This window comes from Octodon degus, unplaced genomic scaffold (assembly GCF_000260255.1).
Source record: "Octodon degus isolate 3935 unplaced genomic scaffold, OctDeg1.0 scaffold00026, whole genome shotgun sequence".
NCBI classification, from domain to species: Eukaryota; Metazoa; Chordata; class Mammalia; order Rodentia; family Octodontidae; genus Octodon; species Octodon degus.
In genome coordinates, this window is record NW_004524602.1 from 15047224 (window position 1) to 15067567 (window position 20344).

A 20344-nucleotide genomic window follows, 5' to 3' on the forward strand; every position below is an offset into this window, starting at 1 on the left:
AACATGAGAATCTTCTAGAAGTTTTCAGGTAATACTGAGGCCTCTGTTACCCCTCAGACCGCTTAAATCAGACTTGCAGAACCGCACAGCTACGGTGGACTGGGCCCCAGGAGTTGCCCGAGCTCCCTGGGTTACCTCATAAGCAGCATGTGCTGCAGTTCCGAAGTTGCCAAGATTTCCCTGATAGCTGGGCAAGCAATCCGTGTGAGTGTTGGTGTGGCTTTACTTCACAGCAATGGATGGCCAGACTATGACAGCAAAGGCCCTGGGTTCATGCTTTGTTGAGCCAGTGGAGGGGTCTAGACCCTCTTGTCTGCTCCCCAGGGGCAGAGCCGGCTGCCCGCTTCTGGGAAGTAACTAGCTGAGGGCAACCCTGTCTTCCGCAGTGGCCGAACTTGGCAGGCAGGTCGCAAGCGAACTCCGCTGGGCTGAGCTCCTCTGGTCCCCAGGGGCAGTCTTATAAATGTGGGCTGAACCTGCACATGGCAAGCTCAGCTCTCGCAGGACCCTGGTTGAGCAATTTCTGGGTACTTCCTTTCACGTGTAACTGATCGTAGCAGAGAACAGGAACACCTCAGAAGAGCGACTCCGAGAGCCAGAGTCAGAGTAGACGGACTCTGTAGCGACCTTCCTAAGCTAGCGTTGGATGTGCAGGGAGGGAAAAGAAAGGAGCTGTAAGACGTTACATTGTAAATGTAAGCATTGAAATGCTAAACCCAGCCAGGTGCTTTTAAAACACCTGGCAGAACCTGCTCATCTTCTTCCACACCCCAGTTTCTGGCTGTGTCATAGCCAAGTTTCCTTTCTTTCTAAACTCTACTGAAGTGACAGTCAAATCAAAATCACAAGGTGCTATTGCATATGCCAAATTTCCCCCAAAATAAGACCTAACTGGAAAGTAAGCCCTACCATGAATTTTTCAGGACGCTAATAGTAAAAGCCCTATTCCAGAAATGAGCCCAGTTACGATCCTCAGCCAGACAGGCCCATTTTTAAGCCCATTACGATACACTATGGACATACTGAATTTTAAAATGATATTATTAGTGTATAGTAAAAATGTAAATAAATATGATTGACACTATTACTTAACTAAGAATACAAATTATAATTAAGTATCTGTAAATCCCCAAGTGGGCACCTTTGGACAAGAGGGAAATGCCTGTGTAAACGGATGAAATCGAGACTTCCTGTCGAAGGACCAACCAGAGTCCAGGCTCATTACCAAGCTTGGTGCACGCTTGGTAATACACAAGCATCCTTATGCCTCACATGAAGCTTTGTAATTGCATTTGTCACGTGTCATGAAGAGGCCGTCCTAGCCGAGTGTGTGGGCAGGAAGTGCTCTTTGGCTGGGCGCGAGGGGCTAGGGCTAGTGGTTCCACAGCAAATGGAATGACAAGAAATATAAGCTAGGATTTGGAGAGTTAGAACGATATTCCTGAAGAAGATGACATGACTGTATTTGAATAAACGTGGACTTCCATATGTGAATAAGTGTAGCCTTTCGTATGTGAGTAGATAAATAAATGTAGATTGGAGGAATCCACGCAGAGGGTTATACATGAGCAAATGGAAATTGTTGTACATGAAAAAATAACACCTCCCTTCAAAATAAGCCTTCATGCATCTTTTGGAGCAGAAAATTATGTAAGGCCCAGTCTTGTGTTTTGGGAGCTGGGCGGCTGCTTGGAATCGGTGAGAACGTGAGGACAGAAACAGGCGTCCCACCTCCGGCTTCCTGGATTCAGGTGAAGCAATTCTGAAGGAGAGTGAATGCTTGCTAAAAATAGGAGGTTGTTATTCAACCATTCTATAAAGATAGAAAAGAAAATCTAATAAATTTGACCTTGGGTGAGCTGCTATTTCAATTCGAACAGGGCTCTGTGGGCTCGATAATATGATTAGCCTTGTTTGCTCCAGAACGTGTGAGTGCAGCAGGGACCAGCATGAAGGCTTGTGAAAGCCTCCCTCACCATGCTCAGCTTCCTGCGTGTCCTCAACGTCAACCCAGGCCATGTTCAGTTCTGGCTTTCACACATAAACTCAGAGATGAAGCAGTGTGTGATTCGGAGGAGGACAGGGACAGCCAGGGGAAGGGGAAGACGCCAGCCTCCGTCATGTGTGCATGTACAGCCCACCGTATTCTAACAAAGTGTCATGCTAGCAGGGACCTTCTGTTAAGTGATCTAAACTGATTATGTGTTGATGCTCATGTGAGTATGTGTCTTAGGCCACGTCCTTACCTGAAGTAAAGTGTGGGACAGGGGAAACTAAACACATGCCTTCCTGTCCCCAGACAGTGGCTGAACAGCTTGCACATACTCATAATTAGCTTGGTGAAAGGAGATGTACATGGAAGCCTGCTCCTCAAGTTTGTACACAGTACACAGAAGGCAGTACACAGAAGGATGGGCAGTGGTTTGGGATGTGGCCACAGCTCTGTCTGTCCATGGGCTCTGTGGCCCTGGCTGTGGCTGTGAGACGTGAACTCACCAAGACCCAGTTTCCATAGTGAGGCAGGAGGGCTAACAGAGCTTCTCCGAGCAGAGCTTCCAACCACTCTGTAGGAGTCGTACAACTAGTGACTTTTATGACTGACCACGGACATTAGCTGGGCATTGTGGCCCATGGCTTTAGTGGCAGCACCGTGGGAGGCTGAGGCAGAAGGATCACAGGTTCAAGGCCAGCCTGAAGAAGTTAGAGATGAAAAAGATCTTCTCTCAAAGTAAAAATTCTGTAAAGGTTTGAGGATGTAGCTCAATGCGTAGGCCTTGGGATTAATTCCCAGTGCCGCTAAAACTTAAATAAAATCAATCAAAGCCAAAACCAAGCAAAGAACAACAATTAAACTATGGATTTTGCTGATACCTTAGTTTTCATTTAGATCCATCACATGAAAAAGAATTTCATACCTTCAAAGTGTAGAAAAGAGTCTTCCCGAGATGTTGCAGATTAAGTGTTCGCTCAGCTCTTTAGAAAGACAAGGTTTGCTTAAAGGCCTAGCAGGTTCTATGCACAGGACATTCGCCTGCCAGTCCTACAGGTGGGTGACCCAAAGATCAGTAACTGCCTTTGTAAGAGCTCCGCTTTTCAAAACCATTCCGTGGTCCTGAAGGCTGTGCCCGTCACCGGTATCTAGTTCACATGTCTTATCTTTTCAAAGGTGAATATTTAAAACTGTGCCTTAGCTCCAGGATCTTTGAAGATGTGAGAAAAAGCCGTGTTGGTGGTAGTGAGAGGGAGGGCTTTCGCTAATGTGTACAATGACTCACGACTGCAGAGAAGAGCAAGATCAAAAATTCCCGATCTGAAAGTCTGAAGGTTTTCTTAGAATACCAAGTGAACACTCACCGGAGAGCTAAAAATAAAGTAGGCAAGTCACTGGAGATCTTCAGAAAGCGTCCTGAGTGGGAGTGTGCTAGAACCCTGTTTCTGTGTCCCATAGAGAAGTCCACCTCGAATGACCCCCTGAGGGCCCATAGTCAGCCCAGAATCTGCCACCTCCCTCGAGCACCTCAGACCCCTGCACTCCAGCAAAGCGAAGGCTGCTCTTGGGACCAGCAGGATGTGGGCAGGGGGCTGCAAGACCCAAAGGGAATCATAAGACACCATCTCATCAGAGAATATAGAACTAAAAGTGGCGCGACAGTGTCATCTCAAAGCTTTGGGTCCAGTTGATCCAACCCATCTAATATAAGAACCAAAGTTCCGGGAGGCAGAAACCACTTCCCCGCAGTTGTGCCGTCATTGGGGACTTATAGCTTGAATAAAATAGAAAGTAGAGCTGTTGGTGGCGGGTTCCTTGTCACCACCGTACTGGGAAGGTCACACACTGTTTGGCCCCTGTGAGTTCAGACTCACAAGGCTGAATTACTCACTTTATGAGGACAACTTGTTTTCCAAGGCAACCTTATTTCTCCCTTGTAGGCTTCCATCACCTAGGAGGAAAAGTCAGGGCCATCCCCCTAGTCAAGACATTATTTTTTTTTTGGCTTGCTCTGTTTCCATGTATTAAAGTTTTATTTACATGCAATAAAATCTACGAATTGCAAGCCTACAGTTTGATGGATTTGGGCAATTGTGTACAATCACATCACCACCTCCAGAGTCAATATATAGAACAGTTTCCTCACCCCCAACAGCTCCCTGGGGCCTCTTTGTGCTCAGTTCCTTCCTCCCAGCCCCTGGCCTCTAGCAACCACAGATCTGCTGACTGTCGCTGCATCTCATCGTGTTCTGGAAGCTTCTGTCCGTGACGTCACACAGGACATAAGGCCTTTTGCATTCATTTTTTTGCTGTTAGCATAATGGTGTTAAGGTTCGTTCGTATCATTGCACATAAATTATTCGACCTCTTTTTCTTGTTGGGGAGTATTCCATATTATGGCTTCAGGGAGAATCTGTCCATCCACTTACCAGTTGAAGGTCGTTGGGATGGCTTCCGGTTTCGGACAATCCAGAATCATCGAAACCGTCAGGTTTTGATCTCTGAATTTTTCTGGCTCCTAGTCCCTCGACTCGGCCTCTAAATTGCTGCAGCCTTAGGTAGCTTGCCATCTCTATTATAAACAGTTCCGCCAAATGCTGGTGCGATGGAGGAATCGGCCCCCACCCTCACCCTGTGCCTCTGGGAGGGGCCTCCTCACCCTGAAGGAGAGACCAAGGCCCAAGGTGGACTTGATGACCTATGTAGTGTGCTGTACTGTCATTTATACCTCCACAGTGGGCCTTCGGGGACACGACAGAGTGCCACAGCTTGCAGTAGCTGGTCCTTATAGGGAGTGGAGTAGCTTCTTTTTCTTCTCTGTCCTTGTGGGAAATGTGCACACACTCTGGTTTCAGCCTTTGGCAATGCTGAGGGACAGAAAGCCGTAGTCCCTGTCCTAAGAATTAGCACTGAGGCTGAACAGGAGCAGCTCTCCTGAAAAATGTGCTGTCCCCAATATAATTCACCATAATGAGCCAGGAACAAAAGGCTGGGAGGGGGGCGGTGACGGATGGACGACACAGCCGCCTGGCAAAGCCCTCGCCAGCAAGAGGTATAATAGATGATGGCCGCAGGTCGTGTTGCGGTAAGTGGACACTTAGGACCGCCCTGGCAAGTGGATGGATGGCTGCGGCCACCTCGGGACCAGCCTGGCCTCACAGTACCAGGGAACACGTGTAGTGATGTCCCTGCCAACGCTCCCTGGGGAGCCACCTCATGAGCAGTCTGCACACAACACACCTCTGTGGCTGCGTGTCCCTCCCACCCTGCTTTATTGGAGCAGGGAATTGGGGGGAAAGGCCAGCTGCAGCAGTTGGGCCTCTTACGCCAGACACCCAGGGCTACCGTGTTGAGAGAAGGCTGGCCCGTGTTGCGCAGGCCGACCTTGAACTTGCAATCCTCCGACTGTCTCAACAGGTAAAAAGGACAGAGCCATAGCTCCGTGTTAGAGCGCCGGCTGCATTCGCTTCCCAGTGGGAGGAGAGGGAAGTAAAGGTGGGCTTCACGCGCTGAGCTGCCCAGGGCAGCAGCCAGAGAGCACAGAACCAGAGACAGCAGGAAGCAGCAAATTAAAGCGAAGCACATTTTCACAGCATCCTGAGCACAGAAGTTTGGCCGAGCCCTTCCCCGGGGCTGGGCTTCTCCCTGTTTCTGGAAGCGTCCTGCGAGGCAGCTTGGTTCCTGAGCAAGCAGAGCTGGCCATGCTTGTCTTGTGGGTGGAATTTAGCTATGGGTCTCATCTTCTCAGTAACGTGTGCTCATTTGTATTAATTGTTCATCTAGGTATTAATGTTCCACATGTACCAGCTACCATTTTTATTTTTCCCAATATCTTATCAAAAATATTAGCCTGAGATGGTCCTGAGTTTTGCCCATCTCTAACTGGCAAAACTGGACCCAGGGTAGAGGGCAGGGAGCACTAAGGACCTATCGCCTCTCTGTGGGTTGGCGGAGGACACAGCCACGGGAGGGAGTCTATCATAAAGTGTCTGATCCTCTGCACTTGGCCTCCGTCCATCCTGGCCGTGCCTGTGTGCAGCTCCTGAACCCTGCGTGCAGACTGGGGTTGGACCAGACTTGTGGAATGGCCGTGATGGTCCCCATAGTTAGCTGCGAGAGGGATGTTGTGGTGAACTCCAATCTATATCGTTCATTGGCTCTAAAGCCAACGTATAGATGTTTTTCGGAATCACCCTTCCAGTGACATTTTAATACAACTGTATATTTGAGTAGTACGTGCGTATCTGTTCTTTGTCCATGAGAATAGTCAGCTGCTTTTGCCTCAGAGAACCAATTCCATCCCTGTGGGGGCACTGTCGGCCCTGTCTCCAGTGTACAAACTAGAAAATGCTGGGGTGAAATCCTGCTTTGCCACTTTGTTCTCTCTCTCTCAAAGCTTCATCTTCCTGCTTCCTGTAAATGGAAGTAGTAATGTCCCCCTGGGGATCCTGGCACGTGGTCAGAAATCCAGAAGTGTTAGCTAGGCTCTCCTACGCTGGTACTCACATTCACATATGGGGTCTTCACTGGCCTTCTGGTGAGCCTCTGAAGCGTGCAGCTTGTCGCCCGCAGACAAGTGTCTTCCCCACCTGGCTGGTGATGTCCCAGATGGTCAGAGTGGCTGGCTCAAGGTCACACACGTAGTCACATTGGCTACATTGGCTACAGCAATGTGACTGAGCCCAGGTGTTCCGGTTCATAATGCTCCCAGCTGCACCTGGTGTCCTGTGGGTGTCGCCAGACCCTGTTGTGTTGGAGAGAGTGTGAGCAACTGGAGGTTGCACCCAGGAGACTGGGCAGCAAAGGGCAGTCACAGGTTCTTTGTCCACGGCACTTAGGCAGCAACATTCTCGAGACTCTGACCAAGTGGTCACGCTGCGTCTCAGGAAATCTGGGCTCGTCCGTTCTTGGGCTGCCTGGTCAGGGGCCGTGCCCGTCTAAGGCACAGCAGCCCTGGTTGCACACCTGTGGTCTGGGGGGCTCCTAGAGCTGCCGTGTCTGCATCTGAGGTGCTGCTGCTTGTAATGATGACAGAACAAGTGCTGAAGTGACTGCCTCCCTTCCGTATCTGTAGGGGGCAGAGAGAAGAGAGGCTGGGGAGAGGCTAGAGGCCTGACGGGTGTGAGGACGCCCTCTCCAGGCAATTTCTGGAAACAGACCCCATGTAGCCTCTAACCGCAGATGCTCTGTGGGTCGCTAGCAGGGAGCCAAGCTGAGAAGGGGATGCGAGGAGCCTAGTTGGGTCTGGTGAAGACAGGGGTGCATGTGTGCAGCTGGCAGGAGAGCCACAAGGAGAAAGCAACTTGGGCTGCTCCGGAACGGGTCCTCGGTGTACCCAGAAGCTGCCCTCAGCATCACCAGCCAACCTGAGGACTGGCATGACTGGTTTTCTGCTGGAGCCTGCTGAGGGCTGTGTACGGACTCCACCAAGGCCAGCATTTCCATGCGGATTTGGAGGCTGGGGCCCGTTGCACGGGGAACCGTGGAGGTGATCCAGAAGCTTCCGTTGGTGACAAATGCCGCCCTGACAGCCCCACTTTGCCCAGCCCCAGGGGCCTGGGGTCCAAATCACCATGCAATGATTATCTCCCACCCATACCAGGCAACAGTGTTCCCCAGAAGAAGCAGCGCTGAATGGCTCCAGGGAAGACACACCCCTTGGGAGTGACTGCCTGCCTGTCCCCTAGGGTTGTGCTGTGCTTGTCCTGTGTGCGGCATCGAGCAGGTGACGTCCACCCCACAAAGCAGTGGGCAACACAGCTGCGCAGTAGAGTCTGATGTTTTATTTATCTGTGCGAGTAACTGTATGCGTGATGTGTTTTTCTGTTTGGGCCTCAAGGCTGGTTGAGCAAAAGTTGGGAGACAAGTTAGAGTCAGAGAGGGCTGTCCACTTAGAGACTCTTAGACACGGCCTGGCTTCTGCTGCCGGACAGGCACCCGCGCTGCCTCCGCCAAGGCATGTCTGCAGAGGATGGGCTGCATCTTCGGTGGCGCTAATCAGGACAGACATACCCATGTTCTGTTTTTATAATGAAAAATTAAGAAACCTGAGGCTGCAGCGGGGCCTGGTTGGCCACGCGAGCAACGTGAGCTCCAGCAACTCCTTTTCCGTGGCGTGGGTGTGATCCGTCCGCTCCTCTCCGCCACCCTCCACTGCCTGGTTGTTATTAAATCACCCTTGGTGAGGGATTAGTTCTGGCTTTCCTTCCAGTGTGGAGACGTCTAGAGTAGCCAGGCTACCTGGCCAACGGGAGACCAGCGAGTCATTTGGAGCAGTGCAGGAGCACACCCCAGGTCGGCCTGCCATCCCTTCACCTTGTGGCGGCTTCTTTCACCTAGAAACAGCCCTCTGCGGTACACAGCGTGAATGGGTAGGAGCCTCCCCACATTCACTTGCGGTTCACTCACCCATTTGCCATTCAATCATTCACTCACTCATTCATCTCATTCATTCGTTCATTCATTCATTCATTCATTCATAAAATACTTCTGAGGGCTCCCTGTGGGATTCGTTATTCTAAAATGGGGAAAATAGTAACACCTCCTGCAAGGAATGATGTGGATTAAGTGAGATAACAATGTGTACAAGACCCAGCACAAGGCCTGGCACATGGTTAAGGGTTAGTCCGTGTACGCTTGGCTGTGGAGTGTGAATTTTATTTTGTAGCAAGGAACAGGCAGAGGGGGCCAAGGACACGGGCGTGGCCTCTGCGGCTGAGGAGCGCACAGACCGTATTGGGACAGAGCCTGTGGGCCAGGAGAGTCACATATGTCTCGTCCAACTTCTGAGGGCTTTCATTTGCCTGTCTTGGGGTCGCCTGGTGCTGTGGTTCTCAAAAGTATAGTCCCTAGGTGAGAGTGTTGGCATAGTCCAGGGATTCATTGGAAATGAAGAGTGTGTATGTGTGTGTGTGTGTGTGTGTGTGTGTGTGTGTGTTTGAGCCTCAGTCTTGCTGTGTAGTTCAGGCTGGCCTTGAGCTCACTTTGTAGCCCAGGCTGGTCTTGAGCTCACAGTGATCCTCCTGCCTCAGCCTTCCAAGTGCTGGGGGAAGTACAGATTCTTAGTCCCCATTCCAGAGCTGCTAATTAGATTTTCCAGGGTGGTGGCCAGCAATCTGCATTTGGGCAAAGGCCTCTAAGGGACTCTGATCTTTGCCAGTTCTCAAACTCTGCTAGCTCAGCCCTTGGAAATGAGCGCCCGGCAGTGCCTTCTTCCTGTCCCCACACCCCATGTGGCCTCCCCAGGCCAGTGGCCACTTGCAGGCAGGCAGGCAGGGGCTTTGCTGGCAGAGCACTCGGCCGCCTGTTGGGCACAGCACAACCGAATCACAAGCCTCTGCCTGGCTCACTACCAAGTGGCCCCTGCGCCCCGCTCCTGTGGGTGCACGTGGCCTGAAGCTGGAGCGGGTGCTGCGCTAAGTAGGTGTCCCTTCCCAGAACTCCTGTCAGCTGGCAGACTCCGGTACACTCTCATCACATTGAAAAAGGAGGGGGCCCCGGTCTTGATGGGCCCTTTCAGACCAGATGCTGCTTCTGGTTTGGGGGAATCTGCCTGCACACACCCAAAGATGTCCCGCAGCCCACATATGGATGGCACTAATGCCTCTGCCCTGTCCCATATGAGAAGCCTGTGGCTGGGCTGGTTTTTATTATTGATGAGCAGCCTCCTCTGTGATGAAATGCCACAGCTGTAGGTAATTCCAGAGCATCCATCTAGTTCTGCTGCATTCACTCATTTGTCCATCAGTAAAATTTGTATACCTAGGCATGATGGGAAAGAAAACAAGGTATTTCCCCAAGCCCTGGCCCTTCCTTTGAGGACCACGCCCCCCAGGAGGCTACAGCAGCCATTCACACAAATGCTGGCGATCCAGGACGGACTGTTCTGAGGCTGCCGGAAGGTACAAGTAAGGGATCAGAGGCACTTGGCGACAGATGTGCTGCAGAAGCTGCTGGGAAGAGAGAGAATTTATGCAGACCTGAAAGACTGAGCAGAAGTTCAAGAAGTAGAGAAAGGCTGTCTCCAGTGAAGGGAAGCAGCAGGGACAGGGAAGGGACATTTACAGTGCCCTGAGGCAGAAAGGACATTCACAGTGCCCTGAGGCGGAAGGGAGATCACCTGTTTGCCTGGCATGTGGATCACAGCAGTCATGTGATCTATGGGAGGCTGTGGAGAGTTTCGGGCACAGGAACGATGCGATCACCACAGCATTAGATGCTGGAATTGGAGGGGTGGCCTTGCTCAGGGTCAGCACCCTGGGAAGTGGCACTAGAATCAAGCATTGTCTAGCTTCAAGCTCACGACACTTCTAGGGCCCCTCAGGAGGTCCTGGGTAAGCAAGAGGGTGGAGTTTCCAAACAGCAGGCTTCTTGGTAGAGAAAGCCTTCCAAATGGTCCAGAATTGGCGGGCAGGAGACACAGGCTCCAGAGTGAACTCAGCAGCCTTTCTCCCTGGTCCACACTCCATGGCAGTCACTTCTCAGAAAGAGCCTTTGTCCCCTCCCGGTGAGTGGACACCAGAGGTCCTCAGCGTCACATGCTAGCCAGGCCCAGACCATCCCAGCAGCACCAGGGAGCTATGGTGCAGGGCTGGGCCATGGGCTTGGTTCTGACTCAGATATCTGAGTCGGAACCACCTACTGAGTCATCCACAGGGCCTCTGGTTTCCTGGGAGGTTTCCCAACCATCTACCCACCCTGACAAGAGGTGGGTAGCACGCTGGTTCTGACGGAGCCGCCCTGCCACTGTGTCGTAGCTTCAGGCAAACTCAAGTTGCCTATCTCAAGCTGTTCATGGGAATTGTTTCCCTGCTGTGCATGGAGAAATGCTAGGCGGTGACCCAGAGATAGGTGAAAGACGTGTGTGTGTCTGTCAGTTGTTTGATCTCAGGGAGGGCTCAGTTTTACTATTTAGGAATCTGCACATGTGCATTGGGAATAAGTAGTTGATATCTGAAAGTTAAATCCATAGTTCCTGAAGGTTCTATGATGTCCATAGTTCCTAATGCTTTCCCTTGGGAAGATCAAGCATGACCCAGCCCTGATCTCAGCTGAGCAAGAGTTTCTGAGCCTCTGCCTTCCTCTACTTTGCACTTGCTCGAGGGTCCTGGGGATATGGCATCCAGTCCAGGCCTGCTCCCTGCAGCTCCATTTCTGATCCCCTTGTCTCTCTCTTCTTAGTTGCTTCTACCTTCTTGAGCCTCTCAGCTGTACCACTGTCCACTGTGTTGAAAATGCTAAACGTCCTGCCATGAGGCCAATCAGGAATGCCACAGTTGTCAGCGTGAACTCAGAGACTCTGGTACTGCCGCCTTGTTCCAAAGAGAAGTTGCATCTCTCCCTAGTACAGCTGGATCTTTGATTTTTTTGAAAGAATAGTATGTGTCTAGAGGCCACATTGAGAATTGTGGATTGGAGCAAGACCCATTGCTAGATGTCGGGCCCTGGATTCCCGTAGGTATCGAGGTGGTGTTCGGGGGAGGACCAAGCCAACACAGTGGCATGGCGTGGCTCCCGAATATTGAGTTGATCTGAGCAAATGGGTATGTAGCTGAAGAACTCGGGTTTCTGTGCTGTTATAGTCATAAGGCCAAAGAACTTGCAGAGACAATCAAGACTTGCCAGGGAATGTCCCCTCTCTGTTTCATTGTGAGGTCCTCTTGGAGGCTGGCCACTGCTACAGAGCTCCCTGCACGTAAGGAGAGTTCCTTTGGCCCACACAAGCTGGGACAGAAAGTCTTGGCACCAGGCACACAGTTGTGATACCAGCTCCTGTTTCCTAGAGGCAAAGTGAGGCCCTGGATGAGAAGAAAGGAGGAATCAGATGTTGGAGACATGGGGGGCAGCAGGAGTTGGGGAGACTGGCGGTGCTGTAGCTCTGGAAGCTGGAGCCAGGCCTCTCCCCAGCTCTTCCCCTTACACCCAGGAGCGGGGGTGGTGCTTCCCTGGGGAGCCAGAGGCATGAGTGGGAACAAGAGCTCAGGATGGGGGTCCAGTGGGTGCCTCTTTCTGCCTGGCAGGGACTCCATGCCAGCCCACCTGCCGGGCCACCTCCCACTAGCCCAGGCCTGCCCAGTGCTGCTTTCTGTGTGTTCCCAGGCGGGACTTTCTCATGGACAGTGAGCTCCTCCTCAGACCCTTGACTGTTCATTTATTCCACCAGGAGATCTGTTTCCTGGCCCTTTGAAATAGATACATAAAATACACGCATGGCCAAAACCACATGGGGAACATTACATACAATTTATCACAGCAAAAGCCATCTCGTCACCCACCCCCTCGAGATCCCGCCTCTCATCCTGAGCATGCTCAGCCCGTCATTCTCGCCCCTTTCTGGCACAGTTCTGCAAGTCCTCTTTCATATCCTTCAAGGTGTGATTTTTTTTTTTTTAATGCATGGTAAATCCTGCTGCCCAGCACCACCCAACAGAAAGACAGGCTTGTGGGACAGTGCGGTGTGTCCTCATCCGCTGTATTCAGTGAAAATGGCTCTTGTGCTGGCAAGGAGGAGGCCAGGGACCAGGTCCTCAGTGGGCGGGCTTATGTCTTCTCCTCGAAGACGTGTGACTGCGCCACTGAGAAAGCTTGTAAGTGATTGCACCCCGTCGTGCCTTCGCTGGTGTTGGCCTTTGGAATGGTGGTAGGAGGCTGTCTTCCTCCTCCTAGTCCGACATGCTCAATAGGGTGTGCCCCAGGGGCTTGTGATGTTTATTAGCTGACAAAAATGGAAACTGGGAGGCGACTGGTATTTCAGGTCTCCTGTGTGTGCTATGTTTTTACTTTGCTCATGCTCGGCAAAAATGACACAGTGACAGGATTAGTTACACAGAGCAGTGCCATCTGACATGGGAGCCACTAGCCGCACGGACACCTCCCACCCTCACCCTGGCCACACTTCAAGTACTCCAGCGCCGTGGGTGACTGCCGGCTGTGAGATTGGGTGGCAGTGCCAGAAAACCTTGTCGTCAAGGGTACACAGCACTTCCTGTGGACCTGCATTGCGTCTGGGGCCTGGGTGTGCCTCAAGGCCCGAACATCTGCAAGCAAGGGGTCTGGTAAGCTTGGTGACAGTACAAGTCCCTGGGCTCCTCTCTGCACCACCTCAGAACCTCTGAGGGGCGGGGAGCCCTGGAATCTGTGGCTTCATGATGCTCCCAGTGGCTGGTGCTCACACGCACGTCTCAGAATCCTGAGCTCCACAGGAAGCCACAGTTGGAGAGCGAAGCAGAGACTCCGTCTCGGATACCTTGTGGCCCTTTCCGTTCCACTGTGAGGTTTCCCAGTCCAGCATTCCCAAGAAAATGTTATTGGAGTGTCCACCGTGGCACCCAAGGCCGCCAGCCCTGTGGTGTCCGGCTGCTGCTCCCCCGTAGGAAAACCCAGAGAGAGAGAGAGAGAGGCTGGCCCACACCTCGGTCACTTTCCTTTCATGAAGCTAGGAGGATGGAAGGAACCCCATGCTGCTTTCTTCAAACAGATTTGAATCACAAGCACCTTCACTGGAAAATAGATTTATCTTGTGCTGCCTTCGCCCCAACAAAGAGCAGCCGGTGAGGAATACCAGGCTCTGTAGCTTGTCAAATCATCACACCTGTGAGGATGCCTAGGGAAGATGAATTGGGGAGGGGTGCGCGGGAGGAGGAAGGACCCGGCCAGGAATAAATCTTCACACACCAGTCCGGCCTGTGAATGAGTGCGTGCGTGGCAAGGCGCGGCCCCCTGACACTGGATGATGAATTACCCTCTTCGCTGACACTTTCATTGGGTTATTTATGGCTCGCTAATTGAACCGAGAAGGGGCCTTGTAGACCCAGTGGGGGCACCGCACAATGCTTTTCCAATGGACCCAGCTCTTGGAGGAGACAAAGGCGGGAAGGAGGAGGGGTACACATGGGGCCCCCCTTGACTTGAGGGGCTCTTCACCAATTTGAGCAAATGCTGTTTGCTCAAGCAAACCCCTGAAGATGCAGGCACACCTCCTTGAGCATGGCCAGCCTCACCCCCTGGCCTCTGCACCACCTAGCACCTTGCCCAGCAGCCTGTGCCCAGAAGTCTAGGTCCACTTGCCAGCCTTGCATTACCTTGGCATGCCCAGAAAATGAATATGGCACCCTGAACACCATCCAGCAAGCCTTCGGCACCATCCTAGCTCTTCTGAGAACCTGCTGTAGATCTCCGAGGAGACCACAGAGTCTCTCTAAGCTCGAGTCTTCTTTATAAAATGAGGGAGTTGGACTGGACAAACTCCAGGTCTTTTTCATCTCTAAAAATGTCTGAAAAAAATAAAGAGCAGTTGTGTTTCCCTGCCCCTTGCTTTGGTTTAACACTTTCCTTTCTGGATATCATGTAGGTATTCATTTGGCAAGCAGTATTTTCCAAGCTCCGGCTATACACCCGGTTCCGGTGGGCACAGGCTCACGTGGTGTGCATGGTTTGTAGTTGGCTGCCATGAACTTGCGGTTGTGAATTTGGGTTGTTTCCAGAAGCTAATGAATCTGCTGGACTTCAGGATTAAGCTGTTCCTTAAATGAAGCTCCTCCTGGATGGCCCTCAGAGCCTGCTCCTTGACAGGAAGGGGACATGTAGCTCTGGTTCCAGCTGCTGTAGGTGGAAGGCTGCTTCTTCAGAGTGCCATCCAGGGCCAAGGACACACTGCAGAAGCTGGTCCCCCCTCGGACCAGCTTCCCAGAAAAGTCTGTCCTGTGGGAAGAACTCATGCATGAAGCAAGGGCAGTGTGGCTCCATTCGTATATGCATCCAGTGATCCGTTGTTTACTCATTTTTGTGTTCTACAGAATTTTATTGAATTTTTACTCTCAGTGTTGAGGCAAAAGCTGTGTCCACAAGATGAATGACACCCAACTGAAGAATTCAAGGAAGCGCTGTCTGTTGTCACTGTGCAGTCAGGCACTGAGTTCCTGCTGCTTCTGTACTGTGTTTTCACTGGACAGAGACAACGAGGAGCCTGTCACAGTGACCCACTGAGAGATGAGCAAGAACTCACAAGCTCTTGGCATTCTGAACAAGGAGAAATCCTCACAGTGATGGAACCCAGCTTAGGTTTCTAATGGGGACACTGAGGCCCAGACAGTCAGAGTGGCCTGTCGGTTGGTCCCTCCCTGTGTCTCGTGTGAGGCTCTTCTGAGCTGAGAAGCTCCTTTGGGAGAGACCTCTCTGGGGATGGCCTGGTGGCTTCCCTCAGAGGAAGCAACTGGTCCCCAGGAGGGACCAGAGCCCGTGACAGGACCATGAGGACACCATGTGGTTGGCTTTGGGATCAGGGAGGCGTCGGGGAGGCAGAGCTCTCGGCTTTTCACAACCCGTGAAGCTTGGCACCCCCTGGCTGGCTTGCTGGTCCATCTCCTTTAGATCTTTATGTGGGAACAGTTGGAATGTTAGCTTCGAAGCTGATCCTATGTAGAGACAGAAGACAGTGAAGGTGACAAGGTCTGATTTGGGAGATGCCTTGGCCTTGAGGCACTGCCAAGTTTCAGAATGTGATGCTGGGAGGGCACTGTGTTGTTACAGACGCAGTGGCGGGGGCACGGACAGGCTCCTCAGACACCAGATGCTTTGAACCCTTGAGCACGGTGGCCTGTCCTTTCCACAGGGGCTTCTCCTCATGTGGCTGCGTCATTAGTTGCCGAGTGCTCCCAGCACATTGCCTGGCTGCTCCTGGCTGTGGGCCGCCCCATGCATGAGTGCCTCAGGAGTCAACTTCAGTGTGTACTCTGCTTTCCTAACTGCTGAGGAATATGAAGACAGAAAGGTTGGATGACACATCTGTGGCCCTGAACTAGGGAGAGAGAGCTGTGATCGGAAAGCAGCCTTTTCACCTCCGTGTGTTACGTTCTCCCCCCAGGCCTCAGTCTCCGGACTGTGTGCATGGTCGGCCAAAAGGGGCAGCAGGGGAACAGGACTTCAGCTGGAGAGCTGAAGGTGGAAGTGGAAGGGCCCCACGCCCTACCATTGACTCTCCCCACAAAGCATTCTTTCTGTTATGTTTTAGGCTTTCTATGGAGAAGAATTCCCTCTTAAAGTGTAGCTCCTCACTCCGCTAAGCTGTGAGCACTGCATAGGCCTGAGATAAAATTGCACACATTATGCTCATTAGAATAGAATGGAGTCCAAGTTTTGTTCTGTTAGAAATAAAACAGAATTTTATAAGGGGGTCCAAGTACGATTATGGGCATGTAGAAGGATGTTCAGTAATAAATATATAACTGAACGTGGAAGTCGCTGCTATTTAACAGAATTACAGCATGAGATAACTCTAGCTACCATCTTCTTTGATTAATGTTTTAGATGCTTATAATGTGAACCTATTTTGGTGGCAGTGGCACCAGAAGAAAGCTTTCTATGGGAGACTTTGCACCCAGCTCTGTGGCTCATCGACAGCGAGTGACACAGGGTGGCACCCCTGCCTTGAGCCTAAGACAAAGCTGTCTGCACACCCTTGAAGGAGTTGATGAGCATCAGAAGCTAAGGGCCAGGAGCTGTCCTGGAACACGGTCCCCTGCAGAATGTAGGGCGGACAGTGAGGGACAGAGCCAGGACCACAGAGGTGGTGCGCGCTCATGTTTTCATGAGGCTGGTGCTTCCTGTGTTCAGCTCCGCCTGAGCTGGCTTCTGCCAGTGCTCATCTCCAGGGCGGCCCTGATAGCCAGTCCTCACCACGGAGAAACCAGGGCTCGGGAGCCGTCGGCATCCTGTGTGTTACCTCAGCATTGGCGGGTGGCTGATTCACACCTGGGTGAGTTAGAAGGGAGGGTGTGGCTGCCCCTGGACACGGGTTGGGGATCGTCACGCTCAGGAGGCCCAGGGCACCAGCAGAACAAAGCCCACTGTGGTGCCGTGCTCTGAAAAGCACTAGTACTTTGTTGAACAGTTTAGCGGCTAAACTCACATGGGTGGTACATCGTGAGTGGAGTGGTTGGTGAGATAAACACATGCAGGATCGTAGGTCCTGGGATAAGAGGAAGAGAGGATGCTGACAACCACGAGAAGCCCTTGGCAGTCGGGAGCTGGACGTCTTCCAGCGTGTGTTTGCCATGGCTCATTCATTTGTTTCTGGGTGCCATACAGAAGTGGGCACGAGGGCTTTGGTACACACACACATACACACACACACGCACACACACGCAGCACCTAGTCCACCTGCTTGCCATCACCCTTTACCCAGCTCCTGCCCTCCATCATGGGATGGCGGCAGCTGCACTCCTATGTGTGCCCTCAGCCTTGGGTCACAGGTTTGCTGCCCTTCACAGGGCCAGACCTGGTACCCACGGTGACAGCAGCCATCCAGGGTCCTAAGCAACCAGCGATGGGTGCTGGGGGAGGGAGGTATCGGGGGAAGCCACAGAGTGCAGCGTGATGGGCAGCCAGAGGACAGGCCGTCCACCCTGCTCTGTGGCTTGTCAAGAGATCAAATGACTTCAAAAGCGTACCGTGTTTGTGACTTGAACGGAGCAGGCAGTAAGGATGTCTTGCCTACAAGGCTGATGTGAAGAGATTTACGAGCTCATGGGTGAAGCACAAGCAGGAAAGCGGCGGCCGTGCTAGCTGGTGATGAGGGGCCCGTGTTTGTGTTTCTTAGTAGACTTCAGTGTCAGAGCTGCTGTAGGTGCACTGCAGCACCGAGCAGATGGCGCAGAGGTTGCCCGTGCTCCTGGCTCCCCCCATTGTCACCTGCCACCACAGTGGCACACTTGTCACCATCAGGAACCTTCAGTGACCACGATGCCACCCCAAATCAGTAATTCCCATCAGGGCTCCCTCCTGGGAAGGCGCACAATAGGAGTCTGGGCGACCTTCAACGTCCTCCATGACAGCGCCACCCAGTGCCACCCAGAGTGTCACAGCCCTGAAAACCCTCCACAGCCTACTGATCCTCTCCTACACCCCAACTCCTACTCCTACTCCCACCGGCCTTTTGTCTTTTAAAAAGTTGTTTCTCAATTGTGAATCCTGAAAGTATGAACGTGCTCTTCAGTGCCCAGGGAGGCAGATGTTACGCCAGCCCAGGAGGCTGTGGCTTCCAGGTGTTCAGGCTGGGCCATGGGCCCCGGGCTGTTTGTTTTTCTGGTGCATTTAGTTTTCTGTATATTCAGAAAATTTTTCTGTAAATTCTGAATTTTCTGTAAATTTTCTGAAAATTTTTCTGAAAATTTTTCTGTAAATTCTGAATTTTCTGTAAATTCAACAAAATTTTTAAAGCTTTGAGGCATGAATGGCTGTCAGTTGAGTGCCTGCCTGTCTCTGGGGCAGGGCTGGAGTTTTTCTTTGCTGCACTTTGTAGCTCCTCCCTCTGGGACACGAGTGCATGGATTTCTCGAATGCAAAGACTTAGTACAAAGTGAAAGTAAGTTCTAGAAGTCACGCTAAGCACCAGAGATGGCAAGTGAACCTTGCGTGCGTCTCACTCAGAGTGACAGAATGTACCAGGATGTGCACAAGTCGGATTTGTGCAGCTCAGGGAGTCATTCCTGTGGATTCGTCACGTCACTTCCACCAACATCAAGAGATGGCACAGGCCTGGCACAGAGCCACGCATGACTAGACCTGCCAGTCGGTGCCCCTCAGAGGTGACAAAATGATGAGTTCTGTGGACACTTGGACTTCGCTCACCTGGAATCACGTGGCGGGCATTCCCTTCTGGATGACTCCGTTCGCCTGGCAGTGTGCATGTCCACCCCTATCTCTGCCTCTGGGGGATGCTTCTCTTGCATGGCTGGAGAAATATCCTTCGATAGACACACTACAAATTGCTGTATAGTCTCGGGCCATAGACGCGTTTCATGTTATCCACTCTGTGGATCTGAACGGGACTGCAACTTAAAGCCTGGTAGAAGTGATGAGTCTGTGAACATTTTTGGTGGGGTGGTGCTGGCATTAAACCCAAGGCCTTTGCACTGAGCTACATTCCTCCTCCCCTTTATTTTTTATTTATTATTTATTTTTATCATTAAGCCGTCCAGGCCAAACTCAAAGTGATGATCCTCCTGCCTCAGCCTCGCAGAGTACTGAGGTGACTGGAAATTCTGACGCATTTCCTTGGAAGGACCTATGTGTGGATTCCTGACGGATGTACCTCTAGTTGTGAAATTGCAGGGGCTTAAGGCCGGCATAAATGAGCCAGGAGCTTGGGTTCTCTTTTTCTCTGTTGTATCACCCATGTATTGCTAAAGAAGAGATTTAAGACATGAACTGCCTTACGTGGCTGATTCCTGGAGTGTGACACAGGCTCCCAGAAGCCCCTGGGGGACAAGCAAGATGGAGATTCTGGCCAGCCCGCTGCACTCCGGGGCGGATGGTGCCGTTCCACAACCCAGCCTTTCAGGGCTTCCTCCGTCTTCCTGGAAATAAGTGCAAGGTCAGAAGAGCCCTCCTTTGCGAAGCCTCGTCTCTCGGGCTTTACCCAGTTAGTGTGCCCAAAATCATACAGCCCAGACACACATAAATACCCCTGTCCAAACCATTAGCCAAAGAACAAAGTTTTCTCCTAAAAACATTCAGTGCAGTCCAACTCGACATTTGTCTACTGGGGGATTTCTCCATGTTGTATCAAAGGTGCCGTTGCGGTGCCGTCCTTAAAGATGAGCAGTTAGTTTTGTGGCAGGCTGACTTAGCTGTGAGACCCAGGACTGGGCTTCTGCCCTTAGTGAGCTGGGGACCCCTCATCTCTCATCCTGGCCTCCCCACGCTGTTCCTCTGGGACCCCCGTTTGGCTGCTGTTGGAGCTCAGAGACCACAGACCAGTGGCGCTGAATCTTCTAGAGCGCTCAGTGATACAAACAGGCCGCTGCAGTGTGTGTCCCTTAGGTTCGCCACCACTGCTATGAGTCTGAAAAAGATCTGAAACACACAGCCCACCAGTGACAGTTGCAAATGACAAGGATTGGCTGAGGATGGGGGGATAATAGAAGGGAAAAAATGAGGGCTCCACGTGCCAGGAGGCCTGGGTTTACCTCTCAGGTCTCATTATTTGACCTCAAAACTATGACTTCATTCCGATCCTCTTCTTCCTTCTCCATAAGACTCAGGGTGATGAACTGAACCTTCAAGTAATACTAGAAAAAACAGTGAACTAGAAAGAGAGTAGAGATGGGTGACCAAGTAGGGAGATGAGTTAGGTACACTGTGGCTTTCCAGGAAACGTCCCTTGCTCTTCTTATCTGTTTGTCAAGCATGCTCCAAGCTGTCATAGTTCTGCTCCAAATCCACAGCTCCAAGCCCCCAGAAGCGCTTTTTCTTCGCTTTGTATCTTCTGGGTTTGACCTTAGTGTGCTGAGTGGTCACCTCCCGCTAGTCTGGCTTGGGGAGATCGGGATGCTGGCCTCTTCTGCCTGTTATTTC